Genomic DNA, 20,424 nt, shown 5'->3' on the forward strand with positions numbered 1-20,424 from the left:
GTATTGCATTGTTTGGATGTAACAGTGCTAAAATGGTCACTATTCCAATGACAGACATTCAAATTAGTTCCAGACTTTTTTGTCAGACCCGGTACTCTGGTGCACAGCTTTGTACCTTGGTCTTAATACTCATTCCTGTTTGTAGAATTGTGGAACTGGCTGGCCCTGTGAGGTCCGTGGAGGGAGGCCATTTATTTGCAAAATCTGGAAGGAATCCTCAGTTTTCCCCATCTCTCAACTCCTCGCCACCTTAAAGGAGGCATGTTGAGGAAGGAAGGGGTGGAGGGGAGGCGAGAGGGCAGTGGCTCTGCTGGGGGACCTGTGTCTACTGCTACCTTTCCTCCTCCAAGAACAACCTGTTTATCCCCAAACGGTCTCACCAGCGTCCCCATTTGGTCAGCAGGGGGCGTCAGAGGCCTGTTGTGCGCTGAATAGAAAAAGAGCCTCAGAGCACCGCCCCCCTCCCGCCCACTCCGCTCGCGTCCCTAAAATAATTCCCCCAATACTTCCTAGCTTTCAATTCACTTAATCCCAACATCACGTCCATTTTATTGATGCAGCTGGGGCTCAGACCAAAGTTACATCCAGGAAGGAGCTAGATTAGAATTCGAACCCAAGGCCATCCTACTCGAGTCCTTGCCCTCGTCTGTCCGGCTGCTGTCCGCTGTCCGGTGCACGGTTTTGTCTGTTCCCTCTCCATTTTCCAGCCACGTGCTGCCCGGGAGTTTAATTCATGTCCCTAGACCTCAGTTTCCTCATCTGTGCCACAGGATGACGATGGTTCCTCGCTGTAGGGTGGATATGAGATAAACGAGATAACGTGGGCAAAACGCCTGGCACGGGGGGGGGTGCACACAGTACACGCAATTTTGAGTGAAAATGATCTAGCCTTCTGCCCAGGCGTAGCCCCCGGAGCCGGCACACTGGGGCCGTCCTGGGCCTCCCCTCCTCCGGACCAGGTCCGTTTCGTCTGTCCGCCCCACGAGGGTCCAGACACCGACGGTGGCCCGGCAGCGGGGGCGGGCGGCGTGGGCGGTGCAGCCTGCTCCCCGCGGTAATTAGCCCGTGCCGGCTCCGGCTCCGCCAGCCGCTAATTACACGTCTCCTAATGAGGCCGGCGGCTGTTTGCAATCACCCGGGTCCCCGCCGCGAGGCGCGGGAGGCCGCTAGGGAATCCGCCCCCGGAGGCGTGGAGGGCGGCTGCCTCCTCCCGGGCGGCGGATGCGCGGGGCGCGACGCATAAGTGCCCGGGGGTGCGGGGTGCGGAAGGCCAGCCCGGCAGGGGCGGGGCGCTCACTCGCGGTCTCGCCTCAAATCTCTCCCACAGAGCCAGTATTCTCCCCACTTTACAGGTGAGGAAGGGCGGTGAGGCTCGAACTCCTGGGCACAAAGCTCAGGCCCAAGTAGGCTAATCGTGATTGGACCCCGAACCTGTGCGCTTACCTGATTCAGGTTCTTCCTGGAGCAGTGGGGGTACTTGCTGTTGTTTCCCCGGGGACTTCTCTGAAGAGTAGGTCCCGGACCAGACAAATGAGGGGAAGATGGGGGTGCTTGGGAAACTTTCTCCAAGTGTCTTTTTTTTCCTTCTCATTTGAGAGTTCCCACCCTCATTTTGCCCTTTTGGATCAGACACAAGATGGAATATTAGCTTTGGCAAGAACTTTAAAACTTACTTGGAAACATAAGTCACAAGTCCCATTTCACAGACTAGAGCATCTGGAAGTTCCCTAGGACGTGGGTGAGGCAACTGCTAAAACGCTCTCTTTACATAGGGGATGGGAAGCTACCACTGTGCACGGTGTCCCAGGGGCTTATGGGGTGGGGTCCAGAGTAGCTGCTTTTAGTCTTCCTGGGGATCTTCTGCCCTTGCATGTCTTAGGCTCTCACTGTGTGCCAGGCACCGTGTAAGCACGTCGTGTTTGACTTCATTTAGTCCTCCGGACAACCCTGCAAGGGTGGGTCACATTCTTCTCTGCGTTCAGGGAGCAAATGACTTGCCTAAGGTCATGCCGTAATTTCAGCAGACTAAAGACCTTTTGTCTTACCCCCACACCTGTGCTCTTAACCCCCTGTTCTCTACCTCTTCTGGGATGTCTGTGACCTAGAAGGATGTTCAGAGAAGGTGACCCAATCAGGGCGTCGTTCTGAAGGGACTTTGGCATCCAGGGGTCCCTATCAAGAGCCTGGATGCTGCCATGGTGGATAGTGGCAAAGGAAAATTGTATCTGCTTTGACATTTTGTTAAGCAGCTGCTGCTCATTAGGGGCTCCTGCTCCTCTAATCCAATCAACCAATTCCCTGTAAAACCTTTATGGGAACAATCTGGATGAAATTAAACCCTCCATCTGCCTGACCAGGGGCCTAGGGAACTGCTGCATCCTTAAGGCTTCATCCCTCAGACATGGCCCTCTCTGGACCTCAGAGACAGAGCACTGCATCTCACTCCTTGCTCATCCTCCCTGCCTTGTGGACCATTTCCCCCTCTCCCCTGCCTGCTGCGGGGGCTCACTCATCCAACAATTAATTGAAACTACAAGGGCACTACTGTTTGACCCAGCAGTTTCTCCGCCAGGAATTTATCTCACAGAGATCCTCGCACTTGTGCCAAATGACAGGTGAATGAGGATGCATCTTGCGGCGTTGTTTGTGGTAGCAAAAGCCTATCTCAGTGTCTATCAGAAAGGATCCGCTGTATGTGTATATGTATTGGACATGTGCCAGAGAGTGTTCTAAACACTTTACATAGATTGACTCATTTAACCCCCACAACTGCCCTTTAAACTAGGAACTTAATTTTATTAACTAATTTCCAGGTGAGGAAACTGAGGCCCAGAGAGAACACATAGCTTGCCCATGCTTCACGTGCTTAGTAAGCGGCAGTACCACAGTCCATGTTCTAAATCACTATCCGATAGAACTTCTGTCTTTCTGTGCATGGAGAATTTCCAAAAAGTGATACAAAAGCAATTGATGATGGTGGCCTCTGGGGGGAGGAATTGAATATGTGGAGTAGGAGGGGAACTCCCTTTTTACTGGGACCCCTTTTGTACCAGACTGTGTTACCATGTGCATATGTTAGTTTCATAATTCAGAGGAGTTTCTGAGCCGCAGGCCTTAAAGCGTGTTATTACTAATCCTTACCTCAACCCTGGAAGTGGATGATATCACCCTCATTTTGCAGGTGAGGATGTTGAACTCACCGCATGGTCTGGCCAGGCTACATGACTGGGAATGACATGGCGGGGGCAGGGGGGTTGGCTCTCAAGCCAGTGCTCTTTCCCCTAATTTATATTTAGCCCCCTGGGCTTGCAAGGTTCAGAGGGAAGAAAAGTGGTTAAAAGCATGAACTCTGGGGCCAGCTTGCCTGTGTTCAAGTCCTGACTCAGCCACTCACCATCTGTACAACCTTGGGCAAATCACTTACCCTCTCTGAACCTCAGAGATGTTTTCCTCTTTATGAGGATTAAGTGACTTCCTTCCATGCCGAGTGCTTAGAACAGGGCCTGTCTCATCACGAGCGCTCAAGCAATGCTGGGTAGTTTTATATTATTGCCCCGAACACTGTCTTCCTCACCTTCAAGCTCAGAGCAGTCCCTTCTCCCAGCTGGTGTGTCCAGCTGTGGCTGCTCCAGTCCTCTCTGCGAAGGGCAAGGCCCAGCCACCCTGTGCTCCAGCCTCTAGCAGAAGTCCTTTGGGATCGGTTCTCCTGGGTTGTCCCACTCTGGTGGCTGTGATCAGAAGCGATCACATCGCCAGAGCTGGAAAAAGGGGCAGAGCCACAGGGCTGGTGTGGCCCAGATCCAGGGTGAGGCTGCGCCGGGCGGCCTCCTGGTTCGGGATGTTCCCAGCGCCTTCCCACTGCTTATACTTGGAGGGAGAAGGGCCTCAAAATAGCTGTTGCTTCCCCAGCACGGCGCTAGGCCAGGGACAGGAATAGACATCTGGGGGTGGCCGCCTCAGCTTCCCTCAGGGGCCCTGGGGGGGGGCAGGAATAAGCAGAGGCCAGGCTCCTCCCAATGTGGGGATATAGTGTAGCCACCAGTACGCAGTGACCACCTGTGACAGTCTAGCCCATGGAAAACGTTGCCCTAGCTGGGGCTGGCTGGACAGCAGGTCACCAGCACCGGCCGGACGCTGGCCAGGGCCTGGATTCTTAGACCGATAGAAAGTGCCCTTCAACATTGTCTCCTGCGATTCTCTCTTGGCAGGCGGGGAAACTGAGGCCCAGAGAGAGATTCATGTGTTTGAAATCACAAAGCTGGGTAGAAGCCCAAGTTGACAGGAGAAGCAGACCTTGGGTGTTGAGAGGTAGTCTAGGGTGGCGGTTGAAGGGGGAAAGGACTCAGACCGTCTAGGTTCGATCCAACCTCCACTACTTACCAACACTGCATGTTCCTGGGCCTCAATCTCCTTACCTGTAAAATGTGCAGAATAATAGTCCTACCTCCTTTAGTGGTAGCGAAGATTGGATGAGTTAGAACTTGTGTGCTGTTATGATTGTCATGTTTTCTCACCAGATTCCTTACTCATTTCAGGCTTTGGCTGAACGCCTGCCATGTGCCAGGCACAGTGCTGGGCCTCGATCCTCTAGCTTCACAGCATGGCAAGAACAGAACAATTGACATTTCAGGGAGCCTGCCATGTGCCAGTCACTGTGCTAAGCATTTTAACCTATATCATCTCATTGATCTCTCCTTATGAGGAGCCATTATCATGCTCTGTCTTACAGATGACAGGAGTGCGCTCAGAGAGGTGAAGTCACTTCTTCAGGGTCACATAGCTGGGAGGTAGCAGAGCCAGGATGTGAAACCCAAGCTGCCCACCTGTGTAACTCATTACAAGTAACCACTGCATGTCATTGTCTCTTTACTGGGGAGACAGGCAAGTTGTTCATTTGGTGCAGTAAGGAGCTGGGCACATGGGGGAGGGCTCCACTCTCCCAGCCTTGACATTGATCACCCCCCAACACAGTCCCATATGAGATGTGAGGTGGCCCCCAGCCCACACTACCTAATTCCTTTGGGTTTCTCTGGGGACCTACTATGTGCCGGACCTGTGCTAGGCTCTGAGAACACAAAGAAGACTTTGTTCCTACCCTGAAATTGCTCACGGTGTGGTGAGAGACAGGTTGCTAAAATGTCAAGAGCAATTCAGAGGCAGCTGCTGTGATGAGGCCAAGAAAGGAGACAAGGTATCATGAGGAGGTACCTAACTCAGTCTGGGAGGTCAGGGAGGGCTTCCTGGAAGTGGTGATGTCCGAGCTGAGGCCCAAGGACAAAAAGAGCCAGGAGAGAAGGGTGGCAGGGAAGAGGGTTGTAGACAGAGCGACAGCTTGTGGTGGTGCTGAGTCATAGGAAGTGTGAGTAGTAGGGGCTGGAGGTGTGGGTGAGGGGGGCCAGAGCTACAGAGATGGATGGGGTCAGGTCATTCAGGGCTTTGCTGCCCACACTAAGGGGCTTGGCTGCTATCTGGAAGGCTGAGAGAATGTACTTGGGGGCTAGAAGTCCCTCTGGCTTTGGACGAGGGGGAACCCCAAGAGGCTGAACTGAAGGTGGGGAGACAGTGAGGAGGCGACTGCCTGGAGGGAGAAGAGAGACTTGGCCTAGGGGTGCTGGGGGTGGGGGTGGAGAGCAATGGGTGGCCTCGTGATGTTTGCAGAAGTGGAATCGGTTATGTGTTGTTGTGTACTAAATCACCCCAAAACTCTGTGGCTTAAAAGAACAACTTTTTAAATGATTCTGTGGGGGTGACAGGGCAGTTCTGTCTGATGTGGTGTTGGCTGGGGGCACAGGGGTGCCCCAAGGGTTCCAAAGTGGCCTCATCCACATGGCTGGCGGTCGGCGTTGGCTGCTGGCTGGGCATACTGTTGGCTGCGGGGCCTCAGTTCACCTCCATGTGGGCCTCTCCATGGGGCTCGGGCTTCTCACAGAGTAGCAGGTGGCTTCCAAGAAGACGCTGCCATGATTTTTAAGGCCTGGGCTCAAAGTCTCAGAACATTACTTTTGCTGCATCCTAATGGTGAAAACCAGTCCCAAGACTAGCCTGATTCAAGGGCAGGGGAAACAACACTTCTTCCTTTCCTCCTCCTTTTCCTCCTGCACAATTTAGTGGTATTTGATGCATTCACAATGTTTTGCAACCAGCATCTCTCCTTAATTTCAACTTCTAAAAAAAAGCTTATTTATTTCTGAGAGAGAGAGAGAAAACAAGTGGGGGCAGGGCAGAGAGAGAGGGAGACAGAGGATACGCATTGTCAGTGCAAAGCCTGATGTGGGGCTCAAACTCATTAACCAATAAGCCGAAGTTAAGAGTCTGACGCTTAACTGACTGAACCACCCAGGCTCTCCTCCTTAATTTCAACTTTTTAATCACCTCATAAGAACACTCCATACTCATTATGCCATTACTCCCTGCTTCCCTCCCCAGTCTCTGGGAACCTGCTTTCTGTCCCTGTGGATTTGCCTGTTCTGGGTATTTCATATAAAAGGAATCCTATAAATGTGACTTTTTGTGTCTAGCTTCTTTCACTTAGCGTAATGTCTTCAAGGTTCATCCAAATTGCATGCATGGGTGCTTCATTCCTTTTTATGGCTGAATAATATTCCATTGTATGGATAGACCATAACTTGTTCATTCATCTGTTGAAAGGCATTTGGGTTGTTTCTACCATATTGTGAATAATGTTGCTATGAACATCAGTAAATAATTATCTGTTTGAGTCTCTGGGTTTTTTTTTTAATTTATTTTTTATTTTTAAAAAATATTTTACGGTTCTTTTTTAATGTTTATTTATTTTTGAGAGAGAGAGAGAGAGCATGAGCGGGGAAGGGGCAGAGAGAGGTGGGAGGACAGAGGATCTGAAGCAGGGTCTGAACTGACAGCAGCGAACTTGATGCGGGGCTCGAACTCACGAACTGTGAGATTAACCTGAGCCAAAGTTGGATGCTCAACCGACTGAGCCACCCAGGCGCCCCTTGTTTGTTTGTTTGCTTTTTTAAGTTTATTTATTTATTTTGAGACACAGAGAGAGCATGGGGGAGGGGGAGAGAGAGGGGAAGAGAAAGAGAGAAGCCCCAGTAGGCTCCACGCTATCAGTGCAGAGCCCGACAAGGTGCTCGATCTCATGAACCGTGAGATCATGACCTGAGCCCAAATCAAGAGTCAGATGCTTAACTGACTGAGCCACCAGGTACCTCAACTGCCTGTTTTTCATTCTTTTGGGTATATACCTAGCAATGGAATTGTTGGGTCATATGGTGACCCTATGTTTAACTTTTCGAGGAACCACCAAGCTGTTTTCTGCAGTGGCTGAACATTTTACATTCCCACCAGTATGTATGAGGGTTCCTATTTCTCTACATCCTTGCTGACACCTACTTTTTACTGTTTATTTTTATTTTTATTAAAGCCAACCTAATATGGGGCACCTGGGTGGCTTAGTTGGTTAAGTGTCCGACTTCGGCTTAGGTCATGATCTCACGGTTCACAAGTTCGAGCCCTGCGTCGGGCTCTGTGCTGACAGCTCAGAGCCTGGAGCCTGCCTTGGATTCTGTGTCTCCTTCTCTCTCACTGCCTCTTCTCCTCTCTCTCTCTCTCTCTCTCTCTCTCAAAAAATAAATAAACATTAAATTTTTAAAAAATGAAGCCATCCTAATAGATGTGAGGCAGTATCTCATTATGGTTTTGATTTGCCTTTGCTTAATTACCAGGGGTGTTGAACATCTTTTCATGTGCTTTTTGGCCTGTTGTATCTCTTCTTTGTCTATTGTTTAGTTGGGTCCTTTGTCTTTTTGTTGTTGAGTTGCTAAGAGTTTTTTATATATTCGGGAACCTAAACCCTTATCAGGGGTTTAGTATCAGAAATGTTTTGTGAACATTTCTTCCCATTCTGTAGGCTGTCTTTTCACTTTTTATTTATTTTTATTTTTTATTTTTAAAAAATGTTTATTTTTGAGAGAGAGCGAGGGGGCATGAGTGGGGGAGGGGCAGAGAGAGAGGGAGACACAGAATCTGAAGCAGGCTCCAGGCTCTGAGCTGTGAGCATAGAGCCCGACACAGGGCTTGAACTCATGAACTGGGAGATCGTGACCTGAGCCGAAGTCAGACGCTTAACTGATTGAGCCACCCAGGCGCCCCCATCTTTTCACTTAAAAATTTTTTTATTTTAAGTAAGCTCCATGTCCAATGTGGGGCTTGAACTCACACCCCTAGATGGAGAGTCACATGCTGTACTGATACAGCTAGCCAGGTGCCCCCTTTAACTTTCTTGATAATGTCCTTTGCACACAGATTTTTACTTTTCATAAAATCCCATTTATCTATTTTTCTTTTATTGCTTGTGCTTTTGGTGTCAAATCTAAGAATCCACTGCCAAGTCTGAGGTCATGAATATTTACCCTTATCTTTCCTTCTAATTGTTTTGTAGTTTTAGCTCCTAACATTTAGGACATTGATCCAATGAGTTCATTTTTGTCCATGGAGTGAGACAGGGGTCCAGCTTCATTCTTTTCCATGTGGTTAAGCTCTATCTCGTGACTGCCGGTCAGCATGCCCTTTCAGTGAAGGGAAGGAATTGTTGGGGTCTCTCTTTGGAGAGAGTTTTGGTGGTGGGTTGGCTGTGAGGGCTTGGGGAAGGAGGGCAGAAGAACAGGCGGGCCGAGTGACATCCACATTTCTGATCTGGGCGGATGGGGAAGCCTTGGGGAAGAGCAAGATTCAAGTGAAGGGAAGAGCTCAGTCCTGGATGTGTTAAGTTTGGGCTCCCCTAGCATCCAGTCACTGAGAGCACTGGGAATCACATACGTGATAAATGAAATAGGGAAGGATACTAAAGTTTTCATTCAAGGAATAGTTACAGAACACCTGACACTAATACTAGGTGACATTTATGTAGTGCTAATCGTGGGCCAGGCACTTAGCCCTTTTTAAAAAACTGAGCTATAATGGTCATAGTATAAAATGGACAAACCTACAGTGCACACTTCATTAACTGTTATACACACTACCTCCTAGGTAGAGCTATACAGAACATTTCCAGCCCTCAGAAGCTCCCTCTCAGGCCCATTATATTTAATTCTCAAAGTGACCCTGTGGGGCATTATTCCCAGTTTTTGGATGTAGACACTGAGGCTTCCAGAGGTGAAGCTACTTGACCAAGAGCACATGAGGTGGAATGTGGATTCTAACTCCGGCCTATAGGACTAGGCCAGGCTGAGGAACACTCCACCCTCTTGCTTGGCTTGGACTAGACTCAGGCCTAGGTGATCCCTGAGGGCAGGAGCGAGGCAGTCTGGCCTCTGCTGGGGAACAAGAGGCCCTCATTCGTGTGTCTGCGGGAAGGCCAAGGCCAGGGAGGATGTGGATTTAGGAATGAGAGTGAGGAATGGTGGGGGGAGTCCTTCCAGTCTCCCATCAGTCATGGAGGTGGCTGCCTAGGGGAGGTGTGACAGCAGATAAACAGCAGGCAGGCAGGCAGCCCAGCTGGGGCTCTTTCCCAGCAATAGACCCTGGGGGAAGCTCAGCTCTGCCTGGACCAAATTGGTCTGAAGCAGGGAGAGGAGGGTGTCATGCCTGTCGGTGCCACTTTACACCATGCTTCTCAGCATCCCAGTTGAGAAGATCCTGGGAGCAACCCCTGTGCCTCCCCTCTCCCTCCCTGTGTCTGCACTGTACCCCTCTGACCTCTTCTGTCCTCTGCTCCAGCTGAAACTGGCCTCCTTGCTCTTCCTCCAACCTGTTAAGCTCCTAGCTGCCTCAGGGCCTTTGCACTGAGTACAAAGTACTCTTTGTACTCAGTGTACTCAGTGCTCCATCTGGAACCTTCTGTCTCCTGGGCTTCCCATGGCCGGTGTCTTATTATGTGTCTTGGCTCAAATTTTACCTCTGTAGAGTGCTTTTCTCTGAATGAATTGCCCTACTTAATGCTCTCCCCACCAGCCAGCACAATGGAGCCAGATGGCCTGGGTTTGAATCTTAGTTCTGTTGTTTCCTGGCTGTGTGGCATTGGGCAAGTTAGGTGCCAGTTTCCTCAGCTGTAAAATCGGGATGATGATAGTAGTGTGTACCTCGTAGGATCATAGTAAAAATAACATTATTTAACATCTGCTAACCATGCTTGGCCCCTAGTAGATGCTTTATAGATATTTGCTATTATTCATAGAGCACTGGTCCCATCCTGAAACTATCCTGGTTAGTGGTGTTTACTTGGTTTTTCCATTTCCCCCAATGTGAGCTCCCAAAAGATGTGGTTTCATCTATGTTGATCTCTGCTGTGTCCCCAGTGCCTAAAACAATGTCTGGCTCAAAGTAATAAACAATGGTTGAATAATCGTATGGACGAATAAACCAGACTCCTAGATTATCCTGCTTGCAGCTCCCCAGACATGCCATGCCTGCTCTCATTTTCTGACTTTTGCATTTCCTGTTCCCTCTGCCTAGACCCACTCCCCAGAGGAAGCAAAGGGAACATGCAGGGAAGACTGCCTTGTAGCTGCCCAGGTCTCTTTCTCAGCCCCTTCCTCACTGCCTCTTGCACCAGGCTCTGGGAGATAACAGCGAGACAGAACCTAGACTCTCCAGGACTACAATCACCTATTACCATCCCTTTGTCTTGCAACTGGGGAATCAGAGGTCCAGAGAGGGGAAAGGACTCAGCCAAGGTCATACAGTGAGTTGAAGGCAATGTTCTCCCTACTGGACCCCACATGTCTTACCCAGAGGCTGTTTCCAATGTCCACGCTGGATCTGCTTCCCTACACGGGGCCTGGAAGAGAGGTGGTGGGTGAGGGGCTGGGCCCTGCCTGTAGACTACTGTCCTCCAAGCTGCCAACTAGGCGGGGCCAGGGCAGCTGGGCCTAGTGAACGCACAGGTTTCTGGTGTAGACTGACCTAAATCAGGCTCCTGACACTTATTAACCATGTAGCTTTGGGCTCTCTGAGCCTCAGTTTACCCCTTTGTAAGGTGAGGAGATGGAAGCCTACCACCCTGCTCCCCAAGGTTGCTGGGAGGATTCCTATTAAAAGATCTCATGCACTGAAGGGCGCCTGGATCCCTATGTCGGTTAAGCGTCCGACTTTGGCTCAGGTCATGATCTCATGGCTCGTGAGTTTGGGCCCTGCCTCGGGCTCTGTGCTGACAGCTCAGAGCCCTCTTTGGGTCTTCTGTCTCCCTCTCTTTCTGCCCCTCGCCCACCCCTCCCCCACTCTTGTGCATGCTCTCTCTCAAAAATAAACATTTAGAAAAAAAAGTTCTCATGCATTGACCTCTTATTCTCACCTATCCTATGGGGCAAGGATGAATTTTATCCCTATTTTCCAGGTAAGGAAACAGGCTCAGAGCAGAGAAAAAGTTACTTGCTCAAGATCACACAGCCAGCAAGAAACAGAGCAGGGATCGATTCAAACCCAGGCAGGCTGACTGCAGAGCTCACATTTTTAGCTGTATGCTATAGCCCTGGGCACACAGTAGGCACTCAACTACTGTTGAGTGAGAGGGGAACCCTAGGAAGACCTTGCCTTCATGTTGGCACCATCTCCTAGGATGACAGCTCTTCACTGCAAACCACATCTTTTGTTAATTTCCCTCCTCTCCAATCCCTGCTTAGAGACGCAAGCCCTCTCAGCAACCTCTCTCTGATGGATTTTTGGATTATCCCTACCTTGATTAGTTCCAGAGCCTCCTGGCAGAAGCGAGTTATTTTGGGGCCTTGATGGCTCCCTCTGGCTGCCTCTGACCTCCCACCCCCAGTTGCAAACACCTCTCCTGTCATCTACAGGGTTCATTAGCTACTGTTCCGGCTGCTCCCTCTCTGCCCCCTGCAGCTCTCAGCTCAGACTCCAGCCTCAACACCTGCTCTCTGCTCCTCTCCTCCCCTGCCCCACAGCCATTCCTGCCTTCCCACTCTTCCCACTCTGCCAACCCCTTCCTAATCCTTGGCCCCTGACTTTGCCGTATAGCAGTGACCCTCTCTTCGGTTTGAGGATTTTTCCAGACTTGAGCAAAATCTCACACACCATTTGGACACAAATTTTTTTGGCTGGTGATCTGACTCCCTGTTCCTGCTGGAATTCATTCCCCGATGTCAGTCAGCCTGGGTGGGAGGGGCTCAGAAATTCCTGAGGGTAAATTTTATAGGATGCATATCTTGCCACAATTAATAAAAAATTCCCAAGGGGGGATGCAAGACCCCCTCCCCCCCCACGGTGTTATGTCACAGTGCGTGGGGCTGACGTCACAGGGACGGGGCGTGGGCTCTGCTGTATCTGTTCTCTCTGCTTCTGGCTCTCTCTTCCAGCTCTGCGCTCTGCCAGGGCCGCCCGCAGGCCTTGCTTGCTTTTCAAAAATAACTCTTGAGTCTCACTGAGGTGGGGGGCTGCTTCCTTGGTGTCCCAGGCTGTGTGTTAATCCTTCCAATGCAGGACTTCCTGAAGCCAGCTCTGGGCTGGGCTGGGGAGCTGGTTATCAGTTGTCTGGCTGAAGTAGTTCAGTTGCTGACATCCTGTTTTAGTATCCATAGCCTTCCAGGAAGTAGGGCAAATGAGTCCTTCCTGGTGCCTACCGAGTCATTCATTCACTCATTCATTCATTCATTCAGTCAGTCAGTCAGCAAGTATGTATCAGTGCCCTTTGCCTTCAGAGTGCCCCTCTTGGGTGGCCTCTGTTGCTTTCCATTTGTTTCTGAGTTATCTCCTTGGTCCCCTTTGGATTTCTACTTCCTTTGTAAAGTAAGGGGATTTTAATTAGGGTGGCCAGTCAGTCCTAGAAGGAAACAGATGGCATACTCAAATTGGATAATTTGAGGAAGGCTGAATAAAGGGACTATTTAGATGTCAGCGGGGTGTCAGGGAATCGCAAAGGGGTAGTTCGTTCCTGGGCCAGTTGCAGTGTGAGAGCTCTTACCTCCCTAGGCCTGGCGGTCAAGGGAACCTGCCAGGGCTCAGAAGGACTCAGTCAAGGGAGCCTTCCAGGGCTCAGAAGGACTCGTATGGAGTGAACCACCTTGAGGGAGAAGCTGTGACCTTCTGTTGAGGGACAGAGCCAGCCTGAGGTGCCCTGCAGGGAGGGAGCAGAGGAAGAAATAGCCTGACCTCTCTCTTCCCTCTCCCTTCCATCTCTTCCTCAGGGTTCCCCACTGGCCAAAAGATATAGGAGTCTGTTGACTCTGAACAGGTCAGTCTCCGTGGGCACAGAGCAGGCTGGGAAAGGATGGAGAGTGGTTCTGGACAGACAAATGGAAGGTATTCTGTTTCTCACCTACTAGTGGTTGTACTAGGTCATGTGGATAAATGCTCAAAAACGTCAGCTCTTATCATTACTGCTTATATCCGTTGTTCATCGGTGCGTAAAAATTCCCCCCAAAACGCAGTGGCTTTAAAAACCTTATAAACACTTATTACCTTGCACAGTTTCCGTGGGCCAAGAATTGGGAGCAGCTCAGCGGGGGTGGTTTTGACTCCCAGTCTCCCCTGAGGTTGCGGTCAAGCTGTTAGCCAGTCATCGGAAGGGTCCAGCTGGCTCACCTCCATGGCTGGCAAGCTGGCGCTGGCTGTTGGCAGGCGCCCTTTGTTCCTTGCCATCCAGACCTCTCCACAGGGCTGCGTGAAAAGCCTCATGACTTGGTGGCTGGCTTCCCCTAGAAAGAGTGATCCAAGAGCAGCAGGCTCAATGCATTTTCTGACCTAGTCTCCAAAACCACAGACCATCATTTTGACAATATCCCATTTGTTACACAGGTCAGCCTATTCGCTGTGGAGGGGACTCCGAGCGGGCAGGAATCCTCCGATGCCTTCTTAGAGGCTGGCTACCACAGTTCGTAATACATTTGCTCATTTAATCCTTTCAAAAGTCCCATGAGCTTATCTAACAAAACAAATGAAATGAAACAAAAAACCAACCAACAAAAACAAAACAAAACAAAAAAATCCTATGAGGGAAGTATTGTTATTACTGTTGTCACTTCTCTGTTGGGGAAATAGAGGCACAGAAAAATGAAACAATGTGCCCAAGATTATGCAGCTAGTAAGTAGCAAAACCAGGAATTCAACCCAAGTGGCCTTATTTTAAGGGCGCCTGGGTGGCTCAGTCTGTCAAGCGTCCGACTTTGGCTCAGGTCATGATCTCACCGTCTGTGAGTTCGAGCCCCACATCGGGCTCTGTGCTGGCAGCTCGGAGCCTGGAGCCTGCTTCGGATTCTGTGTCTCCCTCTCCCTCTGCCCCTCTCCTAGCTCACATTCTGTCTCTCTCTCTCTCTCTCAAAAATAAATAAATATTAAAAATTAAAATCAATTTTATTGGGATATAATTTACCTGTGATAAAAAAACAATAATGAAGTTCTAGAACATTTTTCTTCCCGCAAATTTTCTCATGCCCCTTTGCAGTCATTCCTCCTGGGCCCTGTTCTAGGCAATCCCGGATCTGCTTTGTGTCACTATTGATGGTTTTGTCTGTTTTGAAACTTCATATAAATGAAATGATACAGTATGTTCCCTTTTTTGTTTTTTAAGCTTATTTATTTATTTTTGAGAGAGAGACAGGGAGGGGGCAGAGAAAGAGAAGGAGAGCGAGAATCCCCAGCAGGCTCCATGCGGTCAGTGCAGAGCCCGGTGTATGGCTCCAACTCGCAAACCATGAGATCATGACCTAAATTAAGAGTCTGAGGCTTAACCAACTGAGCCATCCAGGTGCCTCTTGTTTTTGTTTTATTTTGTTTTGTTTGTTTTGTTTTTTTGAGAGAGAGTGAGGGAGGAGGGGCAGAGGGAAAGGGAGACTCTTAAGCAGGCTCCACGCCTAGTGCAGAGTGCTTAATGGACTGAGCAACCCAGGTGCCCCAGTATGTTCCCTTCTTTTAAAAAAATGTTTATTTATTTATTTTGAGAGAGAGAGAGAAAGAGAGAAAGAGAGCAAGGGCAGGCCGGGGAAGGGCAGAGAGAGGGAGAGAGAGAGAATTCCAAGCGGGCTGCTTGCTGTCAGCACAGAGCCTGATGCCTCGGAACTCAATCCCACGAATGAACCGTGAGGTCATGACCTGAGCTGAAATCAAGGGTGAGCCACCCAGGTGCCCCTAAACACCTGCTGAAATTTTGATTAGGATTGCACTGACTCTGTAGCCTCAGTATGGGGAGAAGGGACATTTTATACATGAACATGGTATATCTCTTCATTTATTTATGTCTTTCCTGTCTTTCCATAAGATTTTGTAGTTTTTGGTGTACAAATCTTGCACGTGTTTTACGAACCGCATCCCTAAATCTTTTATTTTTTTGATACTATTAGAAATGTTTTCATACATTTCACTTTCCAATCATTCATTGCTAGTATAGAGAAATGCCTTTTTATATATTGATCCTGTATCCTTTCATCTTGCTAAATAACGTGATTAGTTCCAAGAGATTTCTTTCTTTTGTGAATTCCTAGGATATTCTACATGCATAATCATGTCATCTGCAAATAAACGCAATTTAACTTCATCCTTTCCCCCATTTTTTTCTTCCCTTCTTGTCCTGGCTAAGGACCTCCAGTCCAACGTTGCAGAGAAGTGGTGAGAGCAGATATTTTTGCCTCGTTCCCAGTCTTAGGGATGACAGCGTTCAGACTTTCAGCATATGTTAGCTGTAGGTTTTAAAGATTAAAACAATTTTTTTTTAAAGTAATCTCTTCATGGGGCCCTTCATGGGGCTTGACCCTGAGATCAAGATTGCATGCTGGACAGCCTGAGCCAGCCAGGCCCCCCAGCTACAGGGGTTTTGAAAAATCCCTTCAACAGGCTGAAGAAGTCCTCTTTATTTCGACCCCGCTCACATTTGGTTTTGTTTTTATTTTTTAAATGTTTAGTTATTTAGAGAGACAGAGAGATAAATGATAAATGATAGTTATTGTTATTACAGAGAGAGAGCATGAGCGCAAGCACAGGAGAGGTAGGGAGAGAGGGAGAGGGAATCCCAAGCAGGCTCCATGCTGACAGAGCAGAGCCTGATGCAGGGCTTGATCTCATGAACCGTGAGATCATGACCTGAGCGGAAGTCAAGAGTGGGACACTTAGCCGACTGAGCCACCCAGACACCCCAGTTTGTTTTTGTTTTTAAATCATGAATAGGTGTCAGTTTTATCAAATGTTTTCTCACATCCATTGACATGACCATGAAGTGGACCCATATATGTCCTTTTAAAAAGAAAATTGGGGTAAGATTCATATAACATACAATTAACCATTTTTATTTTTTAAGTTCATTTATTTATTCTGAGCTGGGTGGGGGGGGAGAGAGAGAGAGAGAGAGAGAGAGAGAGAGACAGAATCCTAAGCAGGCTCTGTGCTGTCAGCGCAGAGCCCGATGAGGGGCTCGATCTCACGAACCATGAGATCATGATCTGAGCCCTGAGCCAAAACCAAGAGTCGGACACTTAACGAACTGAGCCACCCAGGCGCCCCAGAATTAACCATTTTTAAAGTGAACAGTTCAGTGGCATTGCACAGCCACCGCCTCTATCCAGTTCCAAAAACACCTTTTATCACCCCAAAAGGAGACCTTGCACCCCATTAAGAAGTTATTTCCCATTCTCCCTCACAGCTCCTGGCAGCCATCAATTTGCATTCTTTCTCTATGGATTTACCTATTCTGGACGCTTCATATAAATGGAGTTGTGCAGTATGTGACCTTACACATCTGGCTTCTTTCACTTAGCATAACGTTTTTGAGGTTGATTAACACTATAGCATGTGTTAAGTACTTTATTCCTTTTTATGGAGGAATAGTATTTCATTGTATGGACATAACACAATTTCTTTACCCAGATATATTCTTTTTTTTTTAAGTTCATTTATTTATTTTGATAGGGTGAGCATGGGAGGGGCAGAGAGAGAGGGAGAGAGAGAGAGAGAGAGAGAGAGAGAGAATCCCAAGCAGGCTCTGCACTGTCAGCTCAGAGCCCTAGGTGAGGTTTGAACCCATGAACTGTGAGATCATGACCTGAGTCAAAATCAAGAGCCGGATGCTTAATTGACTGAGCCACCCAGGCGCCCCTACCCAGATATATTCTTAACCACTATTTGATGCTGTCTTTCCATGTGCCAGGTGCTGTCTTTAGCTCTACAGATACAGCAGAGAACAAAGGAGAATTGGCCTTGCCCAAGTGGAGCTAAAGTCTCTTCTGGAACCTGGTATGTTCTCTGTCCATTTCTGATCACATTGGAGGCCCCATATGTTCCTGCTCATTCCTCTCCGTAGCTCCAGTGTCTAGCCCACTGCTCTTAGCTGACCAGATAGGTTTTAATCTGGGAAGGCTTCATGGAGGAAGAGGCTTTTGAGCGGAGCCTTGAAGTTTGAGGAGATGAACAGTTTCCTTGAGCCGACAGTGATTAATAACAATAACTATCATTTATCAAGCACATAGTATGTGTCACACACACTCTAATGAACACGTTAATTTCCCCAGGAGCAGGCAGCTAGTGAGGGGCAGAGGAGAGTTTGGCTTTGAACCAGGACTCACACCCCTAATGACTGCCTTGTACTGACTGCCTTTCCAAGCCTGGTTCCAGATTGGGGTTGGGGGTTTCTCTTCTCTGTATTCTATCTCCCCTGTCTTTCTTCTTCTGGGGATATCTGGATGGGACTAGAGAGTGGGCAAGCCTGGACTTGGGCACCCCAAATCCTGGAAAGGACTCTTCAGATCTTACCCTTCCGGGTCCTTTGGACTTAGCCGAGCCCCGGACCTCTGGGGGACCCTTCTGTCCTTTGCGGCACCCTTTACTCCCCCAGCCTCCCCTCTTCTCCTTCCTTAGCCCCTCTAGCTCTTTGGGCTGTGCTGGAGTCTGTGGGGAAAGGAGCAGGATTTCGGCTAAATATAAACCAGGCTGTTCCAGTTTCCAAATAGAACAAAGGAGCAGGGTGTTAAGTTGATTTTTATAAATAAAGAGAGAGGGAGTGAGAGAATATTTTTTCGAGATGTTTAATAAAATCGCCTGTGAGAGGCAGGAAAATCACTGGGCTGCAGTGGGAGGGTTTGGAGGGGGAAGGGGTGAGGGAGGGTGGGGACTACTTTCTCCTTCCTGCTATGATGCTTGCCAGTGTCCTTGTCCTTTTCCTGGGACCAGGGAGTGCCGATGGGGTCAAGGGGGTTGAGAGGCAGGGGAGGGACACGAGGGTCCCTGGGCGGTGGAGGAAGACAAGGAAGGCTCAGAATCATAACAGTTACTGCGTATCGAGCACCCACTGTATGCCAGGCCCTGTGTAGATGATGCATCATCTCACCAAATGCGCACAAGTGCACAAACTTGGGATGCTCGTCATTAGGCGCCCTGTGATCTAGCCCCTGCCTACCTCTCTGACCTCATCTCCTCGCCCTGTCCCCCTGGCTCACTTCACTCCCACCGTGCCGGCTCCGACACAAAACCCACTCCCTTCCTGAGGCCCATATGCCTCCTCTCCCCTCTGCCTTGAGGTCTCCCAGCCAGCTCCTTCTCATTATTCAGAAGAATCACCATCACCTCTTCCCAGACCACCTTATCTGATGATAGAGAGAGAGCTCACCCTCGCCCCCACCTCAGTTATGAGTGCATTGCCTGGTTTCATTGTCTTCATTCACACGTCACTTCTGAAATCGTTTGCTTATGCCTCTCCTCTACTCGGCCAGAACGAAAGCCCCCATGAAGACAGAGGTTCTGTCTCTCTCATCCACGGTTCCAGCACCAGGAGCCACAGCAGAGCCTGGTCCATGGTTGACGTTGCTGGGTATGCATTTGCTGAATGAATGGATAAGTGAATGAGGCTCAGAGAGGTAAAGTGACTTGCTTGAGCTCACACAGCTCAGCCAGAAGGGAGCCAGATTTGTCTGACTCCCAAATGCATGCCCTTTCTACTACTTTACAAGGCTTTCAGCATGGAGGAAGAAGGGACTTACAGGGATGTCTCTGGAACCTGGGATTTGCCGGGGGGGGGGGGGGGGAGGGTGACCAGACACAATCCTGTAGGATCAAAGTGGGGGTCTCAATGAAGCCAAATTATCACTATTCCCTTCATCTTTTTTTTTTTAAGTTTATTTACTTATTTTGAAAGAGAGAGAGAGCAAAGGAGGGGCAGAGAGAGAGAGGGAGAGAGAGAATCCCAAGGAGGCTCTGCACTAACAGCCCTGCCGACACGGGGGCTCGATCTCACGAATCATGGGATCGTGACCTGAGCTGAAATCAAGAGCCACACGCTTAACTGACTGAGCCATCCAGGTGCCCCCCTATCACCTTCCTCTTTAAACAATGTGGGTGACATATAAAAATTATTAAACAGACAGATCTTTGGCGAAGCTGTTAGTAGAGAGAGTTTCACTCAATATCACCCAGAGGAGAGCTAGTCTAAGCTTTGGGGGGTGGGGTGGCAGAGAGCTTCTCAGCTCAGGAAAGCGGAAGGGATGTCAGAGGAAGCAGAGATGTTTTGCACCCCCACCTGCCTGCTCCCCTCCCCCCCCCAACAGCGGTATGCAGATATGGGGTGGGCTAGGAACACGTGGCCACCTGCACCCACCACACCCCCCGCCCCGGCCCTCACCAGGCTATGCCTTTCTGCTGACACCAGATTCCGCCTCACCTGGCATCGGCACCGTGCAGCTTGGACAGTCACACAGCTCTCTCTCTGAGTCTCAGTTCCTTCCTCCGTAAGATGGAGATGGTGCAATGTGCTCGGTTGCGAGTATGAGGGATCCTGCAACATAAGTCAGGAACCGAACTTCAAACACATGGTAGATACGCCGCAGAATGACTGAAGCTGCCATTTTCTTACTTCTCGCTACCTTTCTCTGGATTCCAATCTAGTCGAGCACAGGGACTATCATTCCATTAACTGAAGAGCTACTATATGCCAGCTTCTGGGTGAAGTGCTCTAGGTGGGGTATCTTGGTGAATCCCCATACTACTTCCACGAAGTAAGTACTGTCATGATTAGCGTCATCATACTACCATAATATCCTATTATTATCATAATACTATTATTACTATGAATGAGGAAAATGGGGCACCCAAGGGGAAAGTGACTTGCCTAAGGTCACACAGTCAGAAAAGAGAGCGCTGGGCCTGAAATCCATGTGGGCTCCAGATCTTGGGTGTTTCAACATCATGCGATCCTGCCCCTCGGAACTAAGGAACCAGTGGGCTTCCTAGTGCCCCAGGAGGTACAACCTGGGGTAAGTGGGGAGTGACAGGGTCAGAGGGGGTCCTGGTGAGAAGCAGAGGCCTGGCCTTGACGAAGAGGCCAGTGAGGGAGCCGGGGGTGGGGTGGTGGGGTTAGGGAGTGATGTTGCAGTTTGAGGGGCTGTGGCTCCAAGCTTCTGACTCACTCAGAACAGCTCGATTCGCAGCGCAGGAGATGCTATTTATAACCCGCAGGTTCTAGCAGCCTCTGGAGCATGGAGCCTTGCAGCTACCTGGGGCCCCTCTGCCCAGGCT

The 20,424-nt window shown here is 49.4% G+C and overlaps 1 long non-coding RNA gene across 1 annotated transcript; it reads left to right on the forward strand.

The window, feature by feature from the left end:
• Window positions 1-9,161: 9,161 nt before the first annotated feature.
• On the forward strand, window positions 9,162-18,757 carry LOC147575340 (uncharacterized). Its single transcript, XR_015242304.1, has 3 exons — window positions 9,162-10,666; window positions 17,069-17,154; window positions 18,627-18,757. It is a non-coding gene; the product is annotated as an uncharacterized LOC147575340 (long non-coding RNA).
• The last annotated feature ends 1,667 nt before the right edge of the window (window positions 18,758-20,424 follow it).

This window comes from Puma concolor, chromosome D3 (assembly GCF_028749965.1).
Source record: "Puma concolor isolate L17-30 chromosome D3, mPumCon1.1.hap2, whole genome shotgun sequence".
Lineage (NCBI taxonomy): Eukaryota > Metazoa > Chordata > Mammalia > Carnivora > Felidae > Puma > Puma concolor.